Source organism: Carcharodon carcharias, chromosome 16 (genome assembly GCF_017639515.1).
Source record: "Carcharodon carcharias isolate sCarCar2 chromosome 16, sCarCar2.pri, whole genome shotgun sequence".
Classification (NCBI taxonomy): Eukaryota; Metazoa; Chordata; class Chondrichthyes; order Lamniformes; family Lamnidae; genus Carcharodon; species Carcharodon carcharias.
In genome coordinates, this window is record NC_054482.1 from 65,352,538 (window position 1) to 65,371,830 (window position 19,293).

Sequence of the window (19,293 nt, forward strand, 5' to 3'; positions counted from 1 at the left end):
TAGTCAACAATGTCAAAGGCTGCAGACAGGTCAAGATAAATGAGGTGGGAAAGTTTACGTTTGTAAATACCATTTATAGTTATCCTTTCTTTCATTTTCAAATGGAGCATATATTTTTTGTCAGTGTGTAATACATTTGCAGGCTGGCAGTTTCCTCCATGGTTCATAGAGTCAGACTGCAGCATGCTGGGAATTATAGGCACAAGTCCTTGCTGGAGGTTATACTTGTTACATCACTTCAGTTAACGGCTTTGGATTTCAGAAGGCAATGAACTTTAGCTTCAAATCTTCAGAAAGGATGAAGTGTTCAATGACATACACTGTGGTAACATCTCAAATACAATCTTGGCTCACTTGTGTAATGTGAAAGATGATAAGTCAGGTGCAAGAACTCTGGAAAGAGTGAAAATTTAGCTTGAGCTCAGGAACCATATTGGCAGAATTTTAAACTGATAGACCCTGACAAAAAAAGATGGGATCTGAGGCAGATTGGAACTATTTGGGATCTGCAATGGGCTGAGTTGCGGCTCTTTAACTGAGCCACGACATTAATATCCTGCTTCCGGGTTCCCACTCAATCAGAGGGAGAAATTGCGGTGGTGTGGGATGTCAAAGGAAGGATTTCTAAATGAAGGGATGCTGATAGGGGTTAGAAAGACTCAACTGATTCTGGAATCCTGAGGCTGCAATAACCACAAGATTGGAGAGTGGACCTGGGAAGGCTGGTCCCTGGGTCTCTCACTCTAACCTGGAGGTCATGTTGCGAGATTTGAGGGGCTGCAGTGAGGTTAGCACTCCCAAGGGTGGAACAAAAAGGCCAACCTCTCAGTCAGTGCACCAATGATCCAAGACCTCAAGAGAGTAGGAAAGACGAGTGGTATAACAATTACAGGTGCCAAACCCCACAATCTGACTTTCCCAGAATTTGCTTGCACAGCACTCCTTGGACCAACACACCTTGCAACTCCACTAAATCCTCTCTCCCCAGGAATTTTTATTTGGACAACCAACACTCATACTCACCCTCACCCTATTGCCCTCTCGCAACTAAGCCTCAAAGTCAGCCTCCATAAATGGCCTTTCTTCCTCTCCATGATAGCCATTTCTTACACTCATAAATCTCTGCTTTCTCTCCTCACAGGAGAAAAGGATGCCCAACTTTGGGGCGAGGCAGAGCCCCAAATGGCTGGGTGGTGAGCAGATGATACAAAGATAGGTGGAGGGACAGGTAGTATTGAGGAGGCGGGGAGGCTGCAGAAGGATTTGGACAGGTTAGGAGAATGGCCAAAGAAGTGGCAGATGGAATACAACGTGGGGAAGTGTGAGATCATGCACTTTGGTAGGAAGAATAGAGGCATAGACTATTTTCTAAATGGGGAGAGAATTCAGAAATCTGGAATGCAAAGGGACTTGGGAGTCCTGTCCAGGATTCTCTTAAGGTTAACTTGCAGGTTGAGTTGGTAGTTAGGAAGGCAAATGTAATGTTAGCATTTATTTCGCGAGGACTAGAATATAAAAGCAGGGATGTGCTGCTGAGGCTTCATAAGGCTCTGGTCAGACCACATTTAGAATATTGCGAGCAATTTTGGGCCCTGTATCTCAGGAAGGATGTGCTGGCCCTGGAGAAGGTCCCAGGAATGAAAGGCTTAACGTATGAGGAACATTTGAGGACTCTGGGTCTATACTCAATGGAGTTTAGAAGGATGAGGGGGGATCTGATTGAAACTTACAGAAAACTGAAAGGCCTGGATAGAGTGGACGTGGGGAAGATGTTTCCATTAGCAGGAGTGACTGGGACCCAAGAGCACAGCCTCAAAGTAAAGGGAAGACCTTTTAGAACAGAGATGATGAGAAACTTCTTTAGCCAGACAGTGGTGAATCTATGGAATTCATTGCCACAGAAGGCTGTGGAGGCCAGGTCATTGAGTGTATTTAAGACCGAGGTAGATAGGTTCTTGATTGGTAAGGGAATCAAAGGTTATGGGGAGAAGGCGGGAGAATGGGGTTGAGAAACTTATCAGCCATGATTGAATGGCGGAGCAGATTCGACGGGCCGAATGCCTAATTTCTGCTCCTATGTCTTATGGGGGTGGGAGGCTGTGGGAAGTGGTCCTCTAATGTTGACCACCTTGATGGTCACTGAAAATGCATGCCCATTTGATCTACTGTTTAGGAGATCTTGTTTCAGGAGGCTGCAAATTTCAGCAATGACCTGACATGAGAACCTGGGCATCTTGAGGCACTGGTGCTTAGACATGTTGGGAGAGCTGATACTCTGCCTGGAGACCTTGTGTTTGACCATCAGGACCTTGTGCCTTGACTCCTATGAGCTGGATCTCTGTTTCTATCCCATCTGTCCTGTGGAGGGGCATGAGACTGAGGGGAGGCAACAGCTTCTGCTATTGATGTTGCTCCTGCTGTTTGTATTAGTGTTGTTGCTCCTGTTGTTCCTCATCAGAGGTGCAAGGTAGAGGTGCATATGCTGCTCTGATGCTGCAGTGAAGGCTGATAGCAGGGAAGTCCAGATCAAGGTGAATGAAATGATAGACAGTTAAAGTGACTTCAAAGAAGTAGGCATTCACCTTCAAGCCGTGAATGCACTCTCTGAGATGGAGTGCTGTGAGCATTGTGAGCAGGAGTGCGGTGGGGAGATGGTGGCATAGTGGTAATATCATTGGACCATTAATCTTGAGGCCCAGGCTAATGCTCTGGGAACATGGGTTCAAACCCTACCACAGCAGCTGGTGGAATTTAAATTCAATTAAGAAATTTGAAATTAAAGGCTCATCTCAATATTGGTGACTATGAAACCATTGCTGATTGTTGTAAAAACTGATATGGTGTTCTTTAGAGAAGGAAATCTGCTGTCCTTACCTGGTCTGGCCTACAAGCATGTGGTTGACTCTGAAACGGCCCAGCATGCCACTCAGTTGTACCAAACCACTACAAAGTCAAAGAGGAATGAAACTGGATGGACCAGCTAGCACCAACCAGGGCATGGGAAATGACAGTGGCCCACCCAGCCCTGTTGACCCTGCCAACTCCTTCTTACTAACATCTGCTTGTTGCAGCCTCTCATCCGGCCTTGGCTAGAATTCTTCAATTTTACTGGAGAAGCACTCTCAATGTGCATTCGCTTGGTTGGCCCTGGTGAGTTGCTGACATCTTAGGAATTAGGTATGCCGGCTATTAAAGCCAGAATGTTTAGATAAAATAGCAGTTGACCTTGTCATATGACAATGACTTACCCAACAGCTCCAAGAGTTTTCCCACTTGCCTACAGATCTGTCTGGGTGAAATCTGGAAGTAGATGGGATGATGTTGGGGTCCTGACCCAATGTCACTTTTTGGGGATTTAACTCCTGCATGCACCCAAACCTGCTTCCCTTTTGGAGTTAAATTCTGCCTATGCCTCTATCCAGAAGATAGAAAATTTCTGTAGGCACCTTGGCAGGTGGTATTTCATGGTCTAATTCCTGGCCTTCACCCTGTGGTAGAATGCTGGGATATTCAAAAACATCAGCCTCCTTGGTGATATTACAAAAATCTTTGCATCAACTAGCCCCCAGAGTAGCTTGGCCGGATTTTTTCTGCTCCCTTCCTCTAGGTACCCAAAATATATCCATATTGGGATGGGCCCACACCAAAATCATTTAAGTGAGCTGATGACACATGGACCTCAAGTAGTCGGACAGGGTCGAGGTCAGAAGTCCATAGTACCCGCTTTGCTGCACCTGGACCACTGGAACTGCATTCCCTTAAGACTAGAGAACACTGCAGCTTTAATTTAATTAGCAGTTAAAGGGGGAATCTGTAAACCAAGAATCATTCAACAGAGACTGAGATCAAAAATATGTCTAACAATATCAGGATTATATCTAACACTATAAATCTGTAGAGCACTCAAAACCAATTTTAAAAATGCCAAGCTCTGCAAAAGTTGTCACGCAAAAGCAGCTCCTACAGTCTGAACTTGCCCTGACCACCAACATTTCAAAATACAAATGTTTCTGAGAACATTTCAGGAACATCCTGCTCCAAAGACTCATCATTCCACTGACAACGCCTAAAGCATCAAATTAAGGAGAAACACAGAGTACAGCAGATAAATCCTATGCATGGACAACATTTCATTCATTAAGGTAAAAGGCAATCCAGGACAACTAACTTAAATTTGCCATTTGGTGCAATAACTTGTTCGGTGCCAAATTTAAGACTCTTACAAAAGCAGAGTTTAAATGATGCACAAGTTAAATTAAATTTTTAATCAATGCTGACTGATCTGCATTAAAGGAAGCAGCAGCAAATTTTGGATTAGCTGCTAACAGTTTAAAAATGATGTGTTTTATATTTGAGGCTATTACAATATAGTTTGAGGGAACAAGTTGTTAAAAATTACTGAAGCGAAGTCTAAGAAAATCAGTGAAGCGGATAGTTTGGAAAGATGAAGCAAAAGTTGGCGGGGGTGGGTGGCAGGTGGGGGTAATTATTTATACAATTCTCTACTGTTCCCAGTTTGGAAGCCTGGATTAATCAAGTAGCATTCACCAACCAGGTAATCACAACTTTCCACTACGTGACATACTTTGGTAGTACAATGAAAATGTAATTAATTTCAAAATCTGTACATTGGTAAAAGTACAACTCATTTGTTTAATTAGAAAAAGGTTTGATGGTTTCAGTGATTGATGTATGCTTGTAGACATTCAAATACAGTTATTAATTTTAAATTTGCTGATGACGTACTGTGCATAATCAAAAAGCTGAAATTTAAATTAAACGTTGAATTAGAAATAATTCTTTCTGTTTTGATGTTGCCAAATGCTAAGGTCACTGGTTCAAAGAGCATAAAATTATAAACAGTAATGAAATTAGTCATAGGAAATTAGCATTTAGTATTCAGGGCATTACGGTACCTTACATCACGCTCATGTGATTCATTAATGAAATGGATGTAAAACAAAATGTTTTATTAGTGTCTTCGTTAACCTTCATCTGAAAGAGGATGCAAATGGCTGACAGCCTATTCTCATTGCATTAGGAGTCTTTGAATCGACAAACTTCTAAAGGCAGCAAGATATTACAGGCTTCATAGTCTGTTATGTTGGCTGTCAAGAAGACCTCATGTTGCAATAGATATTGTCCGTTTAAAAAGTTTGATGTGGACGTAGATAGAATTAAGGAGAAACACAGAGTTACAGCAGATAAATGCTATGCATGGACAACATTTCTGTCATTAAGGTGAAAGGCAATCGACAGCAAGAATTAGCACCTTCTGAAGAAGAGAATAGAATAGGACACACTGGAACTGAAGTATAATTCATATTAAGAATCCAACTCATATGAAATTCCCACACTAAACTTTTCGACTCACTACTTCCTTCTCTGTCTTTGAAGCCTTCTCAGAATCTTATTTTAATAGTTGTGATTAGGATATTTCTCTTATTTCTTTCACTACCACTTGGTTTGTTCCATCTTACATGAAACACTTTGGCCATGTTAATACAACAGCCCTGGAAGCCAGTATACTATTTCACATGGCTCTGGCAATTAATTGCCTGATGTTCTGGGTTCTGTGCCCTTGAGGGAAGATATCTGGCCCCCAAGAGCTGCTGGCCAATCAGAGGGCTGGCAGTGCTGCAGTTGCAGCAGCTTCAGAGCAGTGGCCACTGATGGAACTGCAGTCTGTCCATAAGCAGGAGAGTCACTGGGTGCCAGAGTTTAGGGCAAAAGGGGTGGTCTCACAGGCCCCCAAAGAGGCAGTGAAGCCTCAGGAGAACAGGGAAGGCTGGTGATCAAGTGGCGGTGGCCCTTTCCACTGGTTGGGGCCCTCCATGGGGCACAGGGTGCCCAAATACCCTGGTGGAACCCTCCTGAGCCTGCAGTCAGACTGCCAGGATATACCTAGTGACCTCGCAATGAGGCATGGGCAACCCCCCTCATCACTAACAAAATAACAACAGCAGCAGTTAGGTGACAAACATGGCAACCCCTGACAACTTCCAATTTTATGCCCAACACCACCCCCTCTGCTTGCCAGCCTGCCCCCAGGTGAGGAGGCGTGGTAGGTGGGTGTAAAAATGCAGCATCTGTGCAGGTCTTAGTCCCACTGCTAAATTTGTGGGGCCTACCATATACAGATTTAAGTGGACACCTAAAACAGATGTTAGACCCATTTATTTAAATCATAGAATCATACAATGGTTACAGCACAGTAGCCCTGCAAATTTCTTCACTTCATACTTGATATCATTTTATAAAGTATTGACTTAAACAGAGCAAATGAAAAAGTAAGGTGGCAAAATGGACACAGTACAGATGTTGGGGATTGAACAGTTCCAAACAGTTAATGTATAAATTATCAGTTGTGAGTTTTGCCACTTACCTGGAAGCCCGGCATGCAGGGTCAGTAAATTAAAGTCAGTGGTCCACTCCCAAGATCTGCTGACCCAAACAGAGGGCCAGCAGCTCAGTAACATAAGCAGCACCGCTGCAATGGTCATTGCTGAGGCTGTAGGGGAAAGGGTGCCTCAATGACAGGTAAGTTAGACCGGGGGAAGAATCGGGTGGGGGCAGGGATTGTGGAAGGCATCATGGCCATTGCCATCAGGGTACCCCTCTTTGGGCTACGGAGTGGTTTTTTCATGTGTCTGTGGGTCCAGCTGATGCAGGCAAAATTCCAGGGAGGCAGCACAGCACCCTTAAATGACTGCTTAAATGGCTCACATCACCATTCAAAGGGTGCAACTGCTGCCAAGTATCCCGCTGCCATGCCATTATTAACAGTGGTGGGAAGACATCGGGCTGCCCTCCCCACACTTCCCCCTACCATTTTACCAGCCTTCCTGCTTCTCAGCCCATCACCAATGGGCCAGGAAAATTTAGCCCAAGGTGTTTAACCTTTGGATAACATGAACACATCTAACACTGGGAATATAAATAAGTAATATGTTAAGAGACCTCTGAGAAATGAGGCACTGATGAATAGGCCAGTTATAGGCTTGTTTTTTAAAAACTGAACCTCAACCTTTTTTTAAGGAACTCTATAATGTTCATTACTGAAAACAGAGACTTGTTGTGGTATGTTTTTGTCTTGCACTCATCAGAACAAGTACAAGAATGCCAAATTTCAAACCGCCACAACAATTTATACTATAGGAGAAAAGGGTGCTGATTGGTTGACAAGTTGACTCTGACAGACTGAGGCATTGCCATGGAGAAAGCAAGGGAAATTAATAGGTTCCCAAGCTGCCAGGTAGTTCAAAAAGATGCAAGACTGGAACATATTCCTTTTGTTTACAGGGAATGGGTCCCTATGTATGAATTTACATTGCTTCTAACAAGAATAAATGAGCCATTTTATGAGCTCAACTGATTATTACCTTAAGTTGGTTGTTAGTGTAACTATGAGCACACTCAGGAGGTTCAGCAAAAGCTGTCCAATCACAGAATCGCATCTAACAGCAGATGTTTTGTGTTGGATTTTGCAAGTGCAAGCCATGAACACCTTAACAGCCACAGGCAATATTACTTTTACCTTGCTTTAAGTTTGCAATTATTACTGCAGTACTCAACAGATTTCAGTCAGGACCCTTTCTGTGAACTGGAGACATCTCAAGTATTAGTCCTCACTGAAGCTGAGGCAAAAGAATTGCTCCCTTAAGACCCTTGACGGACATGGCCTTCTGCTGAAAGGCCTACTCCTCTGCCTCCTGCCTCTTCCAGAAGCTGGTCCTGCTCTACATGGCCTCTTCTTATTTTTCCAATTATGCTCTATTCCCAAAAGAAGCCTTAACATGTCACCCATTCCTGGAAGTAACTTGTTTCAGCACAAGCATTTAAATAACCAAAATAAGTATTTCAGTACCAGCAGATTGCTTCTTGTAGACTATTCAAGTTTTAGCCAAGTATAATAAAACTCCAAAAATGTGTACAATTGCACCAGCAGCCATAAGAACTAATACAGTAGCTCACCTGTAAGTAATTGATGATTTCTTTAAATAGCACTGAATGGAGCTCCTTCATTTCACTTGATGCATGTTCAGCACTACAAGGTTAAGGTGGCATAGATTGGAGTGTGGAATTTGAAAATGGCAGCATCAAATCAGCATTGCTCACTGATTAACGCCATTTTCTGCCTGCATTGCATGCTGCCAGCATTCATTAGGCATATGCTACAAACCCCTTTGACTAAGGTAGCATTTGGCTCACTTGCATTTGGAAATGTGCATGTCCAACTCAGACATGATTTTTGAGCATTAGGAGGCTGTGTGGTGCTTATAAAACAGGCAATATAGAAGCCAATTTCTCCCCCATTAACTATGATTCAGATATTGACACAGATCTTCTGGTCTCCGGATCATGGCAGACCAGAAATATCCCCTATAGATGTGCTTCAGGACCCAGCAGAAGTCCTGACCCAATATGGGAAGTTTGAACTTCCAATGGACAATTCCCCTGCTTCCTGGGACTCTCCGAAAAATTCTCTGGCAGAGAGTTAGAGTCAAAGACTTCAGACAGTTCCGACTTACCTGGATGGTTACCCAGGAAATATTAGTCTGAAAAATCCTAGTCTAACTCCTGGGTAACTATACAGCTAACACCCCTGACTCCACCCCTCAACCCCCCCACCCAACCTTCCTGACCCCCACCTCTGACTCCCGACTACCTCCCTGACCTAACCTGGCTAGCCTCTGCACCCCCACTACACCCCCTGACCCACCTGATTCCCCTCACCAACCAGACCTGACTAACCCTGACCTGACAACGCCCCCACCCCCATCTGACCCAACTAACTGCTAATCCATCCAACCTACCCACTTCACCCACCTACCACTCTACCCAGCTGCCACCCCAACTACCACCCAACCCAGCTGTCACCTTATCCAGCTGCCACCCTACCCAGCTGTCACCCTATCCAGCTGCCACCTTACTGAGCTGCCACCCAACTCAGCTGTCACCCTATCCAGCTGCCATCCTACACACTTCACTACTTACCTCACCCACCTACCCACTTCCACACCTACCCATTCACTCACACATTCACTCATATACCCATTCATTAACACACTGACAAGCTTGCATACCTTTAAACACTTATCAGGTTATGAGGCTAATGCCATAAAAAGGAGGCTTGGCTTCTGCACTGGTTCTCTTCACTACTTTCTGCAAGGATTTCTGCACTAAGAGAATCCTGCAGGATCCTCCAATGGAAGTGGAGCCTTTTCAAAGTATGCAAGTAAGTGGGTAGTTTTCTGTCTGATCAGTGTCAGGCACAGGAGGCAAAATTTTCCATTCCGGGTCTAAATCCTGTTGCAGGGGTGGGAACAGGGAATCTTTCCCGCTGCAGAGGCCAGTGGGCATTCACACCATATTGCGCAACGCCGGCCTCAAAAATTATGCAGTCGGGGGTTTCCCGAACTTTTTAGTGGCGGGGCAGGCTCGATGGTACGTGCCCCACCATCATATCCAGGTGCCATAGTTAAAAGGCATTCAGACATCAACTAACCCACCGTTGAAGGAGGAGATGGCCCATCGATTCCAGGAAGCTCCAGCCCCCAGATTCAGTGACATCCCTGGAAGTCCTGCTGAATGAAGTGGAGGCCAGGAGGGGTGTCCTCTTTCCAGAGGTTGGATGAAGAAAGCCGAGCTGACAGACAAACCCGGCATGGAAGGAAGTCTCAAGAGTGGCCGGTGCCCAGAGCCTCCACCAGAGGACTGCCCTGCAGTGCAAGAAATGCTTGAATGACCTCATCTGCTCCACCAGGCTGTGTGAATCCTCAACTGCTCACACTCACCTCACTGGATGGTACAGGGGATATGGGCCTCAGTGATTACATGATAAAGTGATGCCTGATGGCCCCACTGCAGTCTATCTAGACTGCAGATGGAGAGGCCACTGTGGGTCCCTGACCCTTCCACACAGAAAGTTCACATGCTCTCTGGAAGGGTGGGGGGGTGGGGGAAGGGCACCAGCAACTACCACTAATGACATGCCTTTGCGAGCCTTATCCTTATATCTGCATCTTTTCATCACTCTGGAGGGTGCTGCCCCAGAACTCTTGTGGAAAGTGTGCAGCACAGCAATCACGTGGCACATAATCCAGTGGGTTATTTGTAAGACTGAAAGCATGAGAATAATACATGAAACCCAATAGCTCTCAAGCCCATCTGCTCTCTTTGCGCAGGAAAAGTTGAGGCACAACAGGAGAGGGAGAGAGAGGGAGAAGATGGGAGGGGCTGGCCTGACCTCAAGAACCTGACAGACTTTGAGGAGCGGGCAGCCCAGCTGGCAGGGAGAGACCTGGCCGAGCCTGCGGATGGAGAGGTTGGCTTGCGGCCTCCAAGCATAAGGATCCATGCATATCACATAGAAACATAAGGGTCACGCGTTCCTCCACGTTGGAGGCAGTTCAGTAACTCACTCTCTTCTCTCATACTTACAGTCGCCAGCAAGAAGAGGGCAAGGCAAGAGGATGAAGCCCTGTCCATCTGTCACACCAACCAACAGAGGACATTGGGGAGGAGGAAAACAGTGCACCTGTAGAGAGGTCACAGCAGTCGCCTGCAGCCTACACCAGCGCAGCGACACATACATGGGTACTAGATGGAGTTCAGGAAGGTTCTCATATTCTGGCCACTACATAGACATGCGTCCACAGCAGGAGGAGGCAGGGTCAGACAAGTTCACCAGCACTCAGCGGACTGCTGGGGAAGAGGCATCTGCGAGGTCTGGGCCCAATCATGAGCCTCTGGAATTGGCCATGCACAAGATGCTGGAGAGGCAGCAAGAGGCGGGGGAACATCAGGCCTGCAATAGAGTGGAATGTGAGGCAGAGGAATCGTCTGCCTGCTCTCTGATGAAGTGGTTACGACCTGTGTACATATCAAGGTCTCCATGGGAAGACACCATGGAGAACCTGGTCTAGAAGATTCTGCCAGAGAGGCACGTAGCCCTGCATTCCATCACTGCAGCCACAGGGGAGCTTTCGCAGTGGCTACATGAGAGTGGAAGGGGCACCTTGACTTCCCTCCAGGTAACCCTACCCCTCAAAGAGTCAGAGAGGGGCCCTTAGGCACTGAAAGGGAGGAGCAGCAATTGTTGGACTCTCCAGAGACCTCCATTCAGAACTTTCTGAGGGTGTCCAGCCCTTCGAAATCCCACTTGCCTGTAAACCCTCCAGCCTTGTCCTCTGTGACTGCAGAGGAAGCAGCTGCCCCACAGCAGGACAGCCAAAAGAAGCCGGGGCCCTCCAGGCCTCAGGTCTCCAGAGGACAGCCACCAGGTCATCTGAGACAACAGGGCAAAGTGGTCAGCAGGCTGCCTCTACTCCTGCTGTAGATGTTGGAGGAAGCACATAGAAAAAGTGGTAGGAAATGAGAAATTAAGAAATTTTGATTTCACATGTAATTGTTATGAAACTTTTCTAAATATAGTCCATGTGCACTTTAATGAAGTCTGATATGGTTTATTTGCAATTCGTAGTCCTTAAGCCTGTGCATGGTGCATGACCACCACCCACCCACCCCCCCCGCCCCACAAACCCCTCAACATTTTCTGAGGGACACCCCAGCCTGGATCTATGTCCCCATGTCCCCCGGAGTTATGCATGTGAAGGGAGGCAAAGCTATTTGGCAGGGCCCTTACAAGCCATGTGCAAGAAGTGTCCCGTGCATGCTGAGCCTTTGCCCTTCACACGTTCATCTGTCCCAACGCCCTAGCATTGTGAGTACTACATGCTGGGGTTCCCCTTCAGTTGTCCAGTTGAGGTGACCTCATCTCCACCCACCCCTGATGACACAATGCTTATGCAGCATCTTGAGATCTCCACCATGAGGCTCTGCATAGTTTGGAGCAGCCATGGTTATCGTGACCTTCAGCGTCCAGTCGAATTCCTTTACCCCTTTTCCTTTACACCATCACCCAAGCTCTTCCCCCCCCACTGCCCGCCCTATAACCATTGACCCCCAGTTGCAACATTTGACCTCCCCACCATTACCCTTCAACCCTCCCCCATCACCTTCCATCTTGTGCAGATGAATTCAAAGTCCCCTACCTTCCCGAGGAGCTCACCACCCCCATGACCGAAGATCCACCTCCTGGAAGCTGCTGCTCCTTGAAATTCAAACTCCTAGAAGCTGCTGCGCTGAGAAGATCTGTGTGGGTGCTCCACCCATCCATTGCTACATGTGGTGCTCCAGGGTCCAGTTATTGGTGACCTCCATCTTTCCTTCCAATCTCCGCCAGCTGCCCCGGGCCTTCTTGCAGGTAAATCTGATATTTGCACATTCTGGACTAGTATGAAAACCTACTGGCAGCACAAATGATTGGGCAGCGGGGCACAATTCCAATCGGTCCTTCATCTGCATCTCATTAACGGGGTGCAAAATTATTTCCATCAACCTTTGGCAGTACTGGCAACCCGTCAGGACAGGTGGGAAAGCATGTTCCCACCATCATTTTGCACTGGCAGGAAACCAACTTTTCAGCTCCCGCCATATTGTCACACCTGCCCGCCATTAAACAGGAGGGCCTGGAAAATTCCACCCAGGTGTTCTGACTCTGATTGGAAGTTTTGGGCCATTGACTCATGCATCTTGGCCAAGAAGCTCTCGTTCATGTGTACCCTTAGACAGTAAATAATGGAAGACAGTTTGACCATGAATGAAAGTCAATCCTGTCCAAGTGTGACATACATGCACTTTCTGGTATTGGTAACTAGAAACCTGTTTGATGTTTCCCCCCTTCCTTGGCAAAGCAGGAGCTAACTGTACTGTATCAATGACAGCCTCAGCCTTGATCAGCTAACTTAGCATAGCCTATGGAACATTTTTTTATTCCAGCTCTGTGTCACTCATTTGACATTTTACCTACCACCATTAATATTGCTGGATGATGCTACTGAAGCAGTATATTTGCATGAATCTTTGCATTTGAACTGGGTCAGCTGTCATTCAGCTGGTAGCACTCTTTCTTCTGAGTCTTAAGGTTTTGGTCATAAGGTTTAGGATTCAAGTCCCACTCCAGATCTTGAAAATAAAAAAATAAAAGCTGACACTCCAGTGCAGTACTGAGGCAGTGCTGCACTGTCAGAGCCTTTGAATAAGACAATAAACCAATGCACATCTGTTTGCTAGGGTGAACACGAAAGATCCCATGGCACCATTTTGAAGAAGAGGAAGGGAGTTAGCCCAGTGTCCTGACTAATAATTATCCCTCAATCAGCATCACAAAAACAGATTATTTGGTCATTATCACATTCTATTTGTACAGCTTGCTGTGCTCAAACTGATTTTTTCCTACATTACAATAGTGACCACATTGGTTGTAAAGCTCTTTGGGACATCCAGTGATGAAAAATGCTATATAAATTCAAGACTTTTGTTTTTTTAACTGGCCTTATAAAATCATCTGAATTTTTAAGAAAAGGATTCAGTTTTATAAATCTAACCATTACCAGGTTTTTATCGTACGTTGGAAAGTAATGATTTTCTAAGACTTATTATTAAGTTATGAGCAACATTTAATTCTTCACTCTGTTTTCTACATATAGGGTTCACTGTGGGTAATGTATTTGATCCATCAGGAATCTTCAAATGCATAGTGCTAATGCAGTAAATTTTTCAGTCTATGTCTTACTGGAAGACATCAATTTCATAATACTGAAATATCTCATACGTTCTGAATGTGGTACACAATTAAATTAGGCCATTTCTTTCACTGAGTCACTATCTATTGAAAAGGACTGAATTATGCAACATAGTTTTATACAGGCAGTTTACCAGCAATGTTCAATTCTGGCAAAGAATAAGACCTGAAACATCAGCCCCTACCTTCCTCTCTCCACAGATTGTACCTGACCTGCTGTTTGCTTCCAGTATTTTCTTTTTTTAATTTACCAGCAATGTTATTTAAATGTGCAATAAATAGTAGTATATATCTAAATATTAACTGAGAAGTGGTAAAGTAAGCTGAAAATTGCAAATGACCCAAGGGTAGATTCTGTGGGAAAAATAGCAAGTTAGGTTTTACAGGTTGGTAGCTTTTTCATGAAAACTTGATTAGTAAAAGTCACAGTGTGGCTGCCTCCTCAATGCAGCTTAAGTGCTATAACCTTTTAAAAAGTGTTCAGGTGGACAAAATGTGACATTTGGAATATAATGTGGAAAAATGTGAAGTTATCCACTTTGGTAGGAAAAACAGAAACACGGAGTATTTTTTAAATGGGGAGAGATTGGGAAGTGTTAATGTCCAAAGGAACCTGTATATCCTTGTTCATAAGTCACTGAAAGCTAATACACAGGTGCAACAAGCAATTAGGAAGGCAAATGGTATGTTAGCCTTTATTGTAAGGGGATTTGAGTACAGAAGTAAGGAAGTCTTGCTGCAGTTGTATAGAGCCTTGGTGAACCCACACCTGGAGTGCTGCGTGCAGTTTTGGTCTCCTTATCTAAGGAAGGATATATTGGCATAGAGGGAGTGCAAAGAAGGTTCACCAGACTAATCCTGAGGATGGCAGAATTGTCCTATGAGGAACGACTGAGGAGACTGGGCCTGTATTCTCTAGAGTTTAGAAGAATGAGAGGTGATCACAATGGAGTGTATAAAATTCTTGCAGGGCTCTCCAGGGTGGATGCAGAAAGGATGTTTCCCTATTTTTGGGGGTCTAGAATCAGGGGACACAGTCTCAGAATAAGAGTTAGGCCATCTAGGATTGACATGAGGAGGAATTTCTTCAGTCAGAGAATGGTGAATCTTTGGTGAATCTACCCCAGAGGGCTGTGGAAGCTCAGTCATTGAGTATGTTCAAAGTAGAGGTCAAAAGATTTCTAGATACCGATGACATTCAGGGATACAGGGGTAGTGTGGGAAGATGTTGGTGAGGTAGAAGTTCAGCCATGATATAGTTAAATGATGGAGCAGGCTCGAGGGACTGAATGGGCTGCTATTGATCCTATGTTCCTAAACATTTGTACATTTTCCTCTCAATTCACCTCAGGAAAGGATAACGGATGGTTGACTAACTATGCTATATATTTATTACTTTTTCCATAGATGAGCATGTACTATCCATGACAAAGATGATGGCAGCATGGTAAATACTTATCCAGAACTCTTGTATAATTCTGAAACTTTAGTGCTAAATGCAATCTCTAGTGACGTGATGCATTCTTTACTTAACTGGTTTGCCTCTAATTGCAAGAATACCACAGGATGCAACACAGTGTAACACATTAAATATATCACACAAATCAAAGTAACAGTTTCCAAATCAGGGGGTGTAGTGCCAAATTGTGAGGTGCTGGAGCTCTAAGAAAATGTGTTGCCCATGTCATTTCTAAATCTACTATTATGTTGTTTTCCTCTTTATTAATCATTTGAGTCCTCAAAAGTCAATTAAAAATGCTATTTAAGTGAAAAACATTAGTTCTGGTAGGCATTTTATTTTTAACCATGTGGTATTTTGAATCATTAGTCTTTAGCATGGCTAGAATTTGATTATGCAACTTTATTTATTTAATTCAAGCCTATTAAAAACATGAATTACAGAAAACTTTACCTACTTTGGACTGAGGGATGGTATATAGAGGGACAACTGCTTTTCTTGATTCATATTAATAACCTAGGCTTGGGTGTACAGGGTACAATTTTAAAATTTGAAAATAATGCAAGACTTGGAAGTATTGTTACTGTGAAGCGGATAGTGATAGACTTCAAATGGACATAGACAGGCTGGTGGAATGGGCAGGCATGTAGCAAATGAAATTTAATGTAGAGCAGTGTGAAGTGATGTATTTTGGTCAGAAGAATGAGGAGAGGTACGTAAAATAAAGAGTACAATTCTAAAGGAAATGCAGGAGCAGTGGAACCTGGGTGTATATGTGCATAAATCATTGAAGGTGGCAGGGCAGGTCAAGAAAGCAATTAATATGTTATACTGAATCCTGGATTTTATAAATAGGGGTACAGGGTACAAAACCAGGCGAGTTATAAACCTTCATAAACCTGGTTCAGCCTCAACAGGAAGGATGTGAAGGTTTTAGAAAGGGTGCAGAAAAGGCTTACAAGAATGGTTCTGAGGATGTCAGAATTCAGTTATATGGATAGATTATCGAAGCTGGGGCTGCTCTCCTTGGAGCAGAGAAGGTTAAGTGGAGATTTGTTAGATGTGTTCAAAACCATGAGGGGTCTGAATGGAGTAAACGCGGAAAAACTGTTGGCATCGGCAGAAGGTTGAGAACCCTAAGGTGATTAACAAAAGAACCAGAGGCAACATAAGGAAAAGCTCCTTTATGCAATATGTGGTTTGGATCTGGAATGCAGTGGTGCAATGTGGTGGAGACAGATTCAATTGCAGTTTTCAAAAGGGAACTGGATAATTATCTGAAGAGAAAATATTTTACAGGGCTGCAGGGAAAAGGTGGAAGAGTGGGGCTAACTGAGTTGCTACTACAGGGAACTGACACAGAAACAATGTATTGTAACCATTCTATGATTTTAGTGTAGATACATTCAAGGAACTTGATGAATACATGAGGAAGAAAGAAGCTGAAGGCTACCCTGATAGTGTGATCAAGGGTGGGAGGAGGTTTGTGTGGAACATATAGATAAGGTGGGCCAAATAGCATGTTTCTGTGCTGTAAATTCCATGTAAAGCTGCCAGCAGGGAATACAAACACTATACCATGTTACACATCCTCAAGCCAACACAGCCAAGGAATTAATATTCAGTAGGCAAATGCAAAAAGGTGTTTGGGGATATTGATGCTGTTTTAAATCCCAGGAACCTTGAGCTCAAAAAAGACCCTGAAATGCCTGTTTATGAGAAAGCTGTGTGCAGGGAGTTGTAAGGTCTGTATTTTTTTATAGTCAGGGAGCTGCACAGGAGGGTTACTGCTAATGCTGCTAATGCACATTAACTCAAAGACATTCAGCAGCAGCATAAGGCCCAAGACTCTGGGCCTGGCCTTGCCTCCGCCACCTCTTAACTTGCCCAGACTCCGGATTTACAGACACAGTACGAGCTCCAGGCATTCTGGTCAACTCTTACCGTCCAGCCTGAACTCAAATGCCAGGAACTCATGGCCAAACTTGCCCTTGTGCTGCACATAATAGCACAGGTAGAAACCACTCTACATAGTCCCCTCACTGGCCGCCTCAACGCCACAAGTTACACAGCCCCAATGTTTGTGAGAAGATTTCCGTCCAGTTCTGACTATTGCCAGCAATGAGTCAAATGCCCCTGCATGTGTTACTCCCAAAAACAAGTAACTTCAACATTGGAGGCAGTGAGGATTAAAACCAACACCAATCTTACAGATTGAAAATCCAATCAGACAATTAATGGAGTGAATTCCACTGATAACAGTGGAAAGAAAAATCAAGTCAGGCGTATAAATAAAGTTGGGCCAATCAGCAAAGGAAAGTTAACCATCCAGCCTTCAAATAGGAGCAGTCAGAGGTAAAATATGAAGTATTGGAAGGGGGGTATGGCTGGAGCTGGAGTTATGGAAAAACCAATGACATTTCCTAGCTATTCATCTGCAGACTGTTCTCATGTTAGTTTTAAAATTCACAGCTGACCTCCAGAAGTTTATATCAATGTGTATTGTTGGCAGGAAAGAGAGACTGGATTTGGACAGGTTGAGTGGACTCGAGTTCTTTGAATTAAGGACAGGCATCTAAATACCACAGGCAGCATTGGCAACTACTCGTTATGGTTCCTATGGATCATGTGGGGTGGTGGATTACGGGACTGGCTATGAAAGCCTTTAATAGGAAGTGCTAGAGTGGCGCTCCAGCAGCACTACACCCTTGCCCTTGTTGATGTCACCCTTAGTCCTTCATCTGTCTTGTTTTCACTATCTTTTTCAACTTTAAATGAAACCCCACCTCTCCTGTATTACTAAAGCTGCCTCTAGGAAACTTAGTTTCTTCTTCTGTGGCGAGCAATTCTAATTTTCCATAAAGCCATCCTGTTCCCAGGACCTTGCAGACTCTTCTAACATCTCTCTCTGATATGGGATACAAGAAAAAACTTCTTTTTGTTTTATTAATATTTTTGCAGTCAATTTGGACTTTTTGTTTTGTTCTCTCCAATCTGCATGTCTTTTTACTCACTACATTTTCACAATATTAAATTAAGACCCCACATAGCGTCCTATTCTAAAGAGAAAATTTTAACTCCTTCTACCTATTGAAGTCCAATAGGCACTTTCTGCTGATTGTCCACTTGGTAGCCATTTTGACATCACTATTTTCTTGGGTAGTTGAGGTGACTATCTGACTCAGGCGAGAACCTCATGAACAAATGGAAATCAGGCTCTTATTAAGTCATTAGGACCCCATTGTAATATTAACTCTCTACTAACCAAAACATCTGTCACAAATGCATGGCTTAGTGAAAACTGGAGGAGTCCCAGTGGATTCTCTGTCAGATAAGTCATTGTGGGGCTAGGAGGAGCCTCGCCATAAAGGGTCCACAAAAAAATTGGGCTGAAATAGCCTGCAAAACACTCCCAAGCCTATGCCCCAAAAAACTTACCTGACTCGCAGTGTGTGGGTCACCTAATCTTTGGAAGTTGCAAGCCTGGACTCAGTCAGCTAGCTGGTGGAAGGTTAATGAGTCCCAATCATTAAAATAGACCCAGCCCCCACACCCCCCACCAACCCCACCCCCCACCCCCCCTGCCCCACCCCCCGCCCCACCCACCCCAGTATGGCTTCCAAGAGGCTGCCTCCACATTCCAAAGACCTCCTGCCTTGGAGCTAAAATTCCTCCTGAAATCATTTTTTACCAATACCTCAAAACTATTGATGTTTTAAAAATCTCCTTTGTATTTACTTTCTCCTACTTGCTTTAAACCATTAATATCCAAACATGGCATCACTTAATCAAAGCTTCAATGATATACCTCAACTTTTCTTTTTTATGAAGCTTTGGTGATATATAACGTACTCAGTGGGTGGTACTTAATGCCCTCCTCCGAGGTGAGTTTGGTGTCAGAGGGCTTTTAATCATGTGGGAAAGTAACAGATGGGGACCCTGCCTCTGCCTCAACTAAGTCCAGGGTAGGAAGGCTTGTGGATGATCTTTTCATCCCACCGCCAATTGAGGCCCTAATGCACACTTCATGGCTTCATCCTGCTGTTGCTGGTATACACCCTGTGGCGGGTGGGTGGGCACTCGCCATGCAGGAAACCTGAAAAGCAAACACTGTTGGGTTTGCTTATAGGTTCCCAGGAAGCACCTTCGTTGTCTCATACTCGGTGTTTGATTGAGATACTCAGCA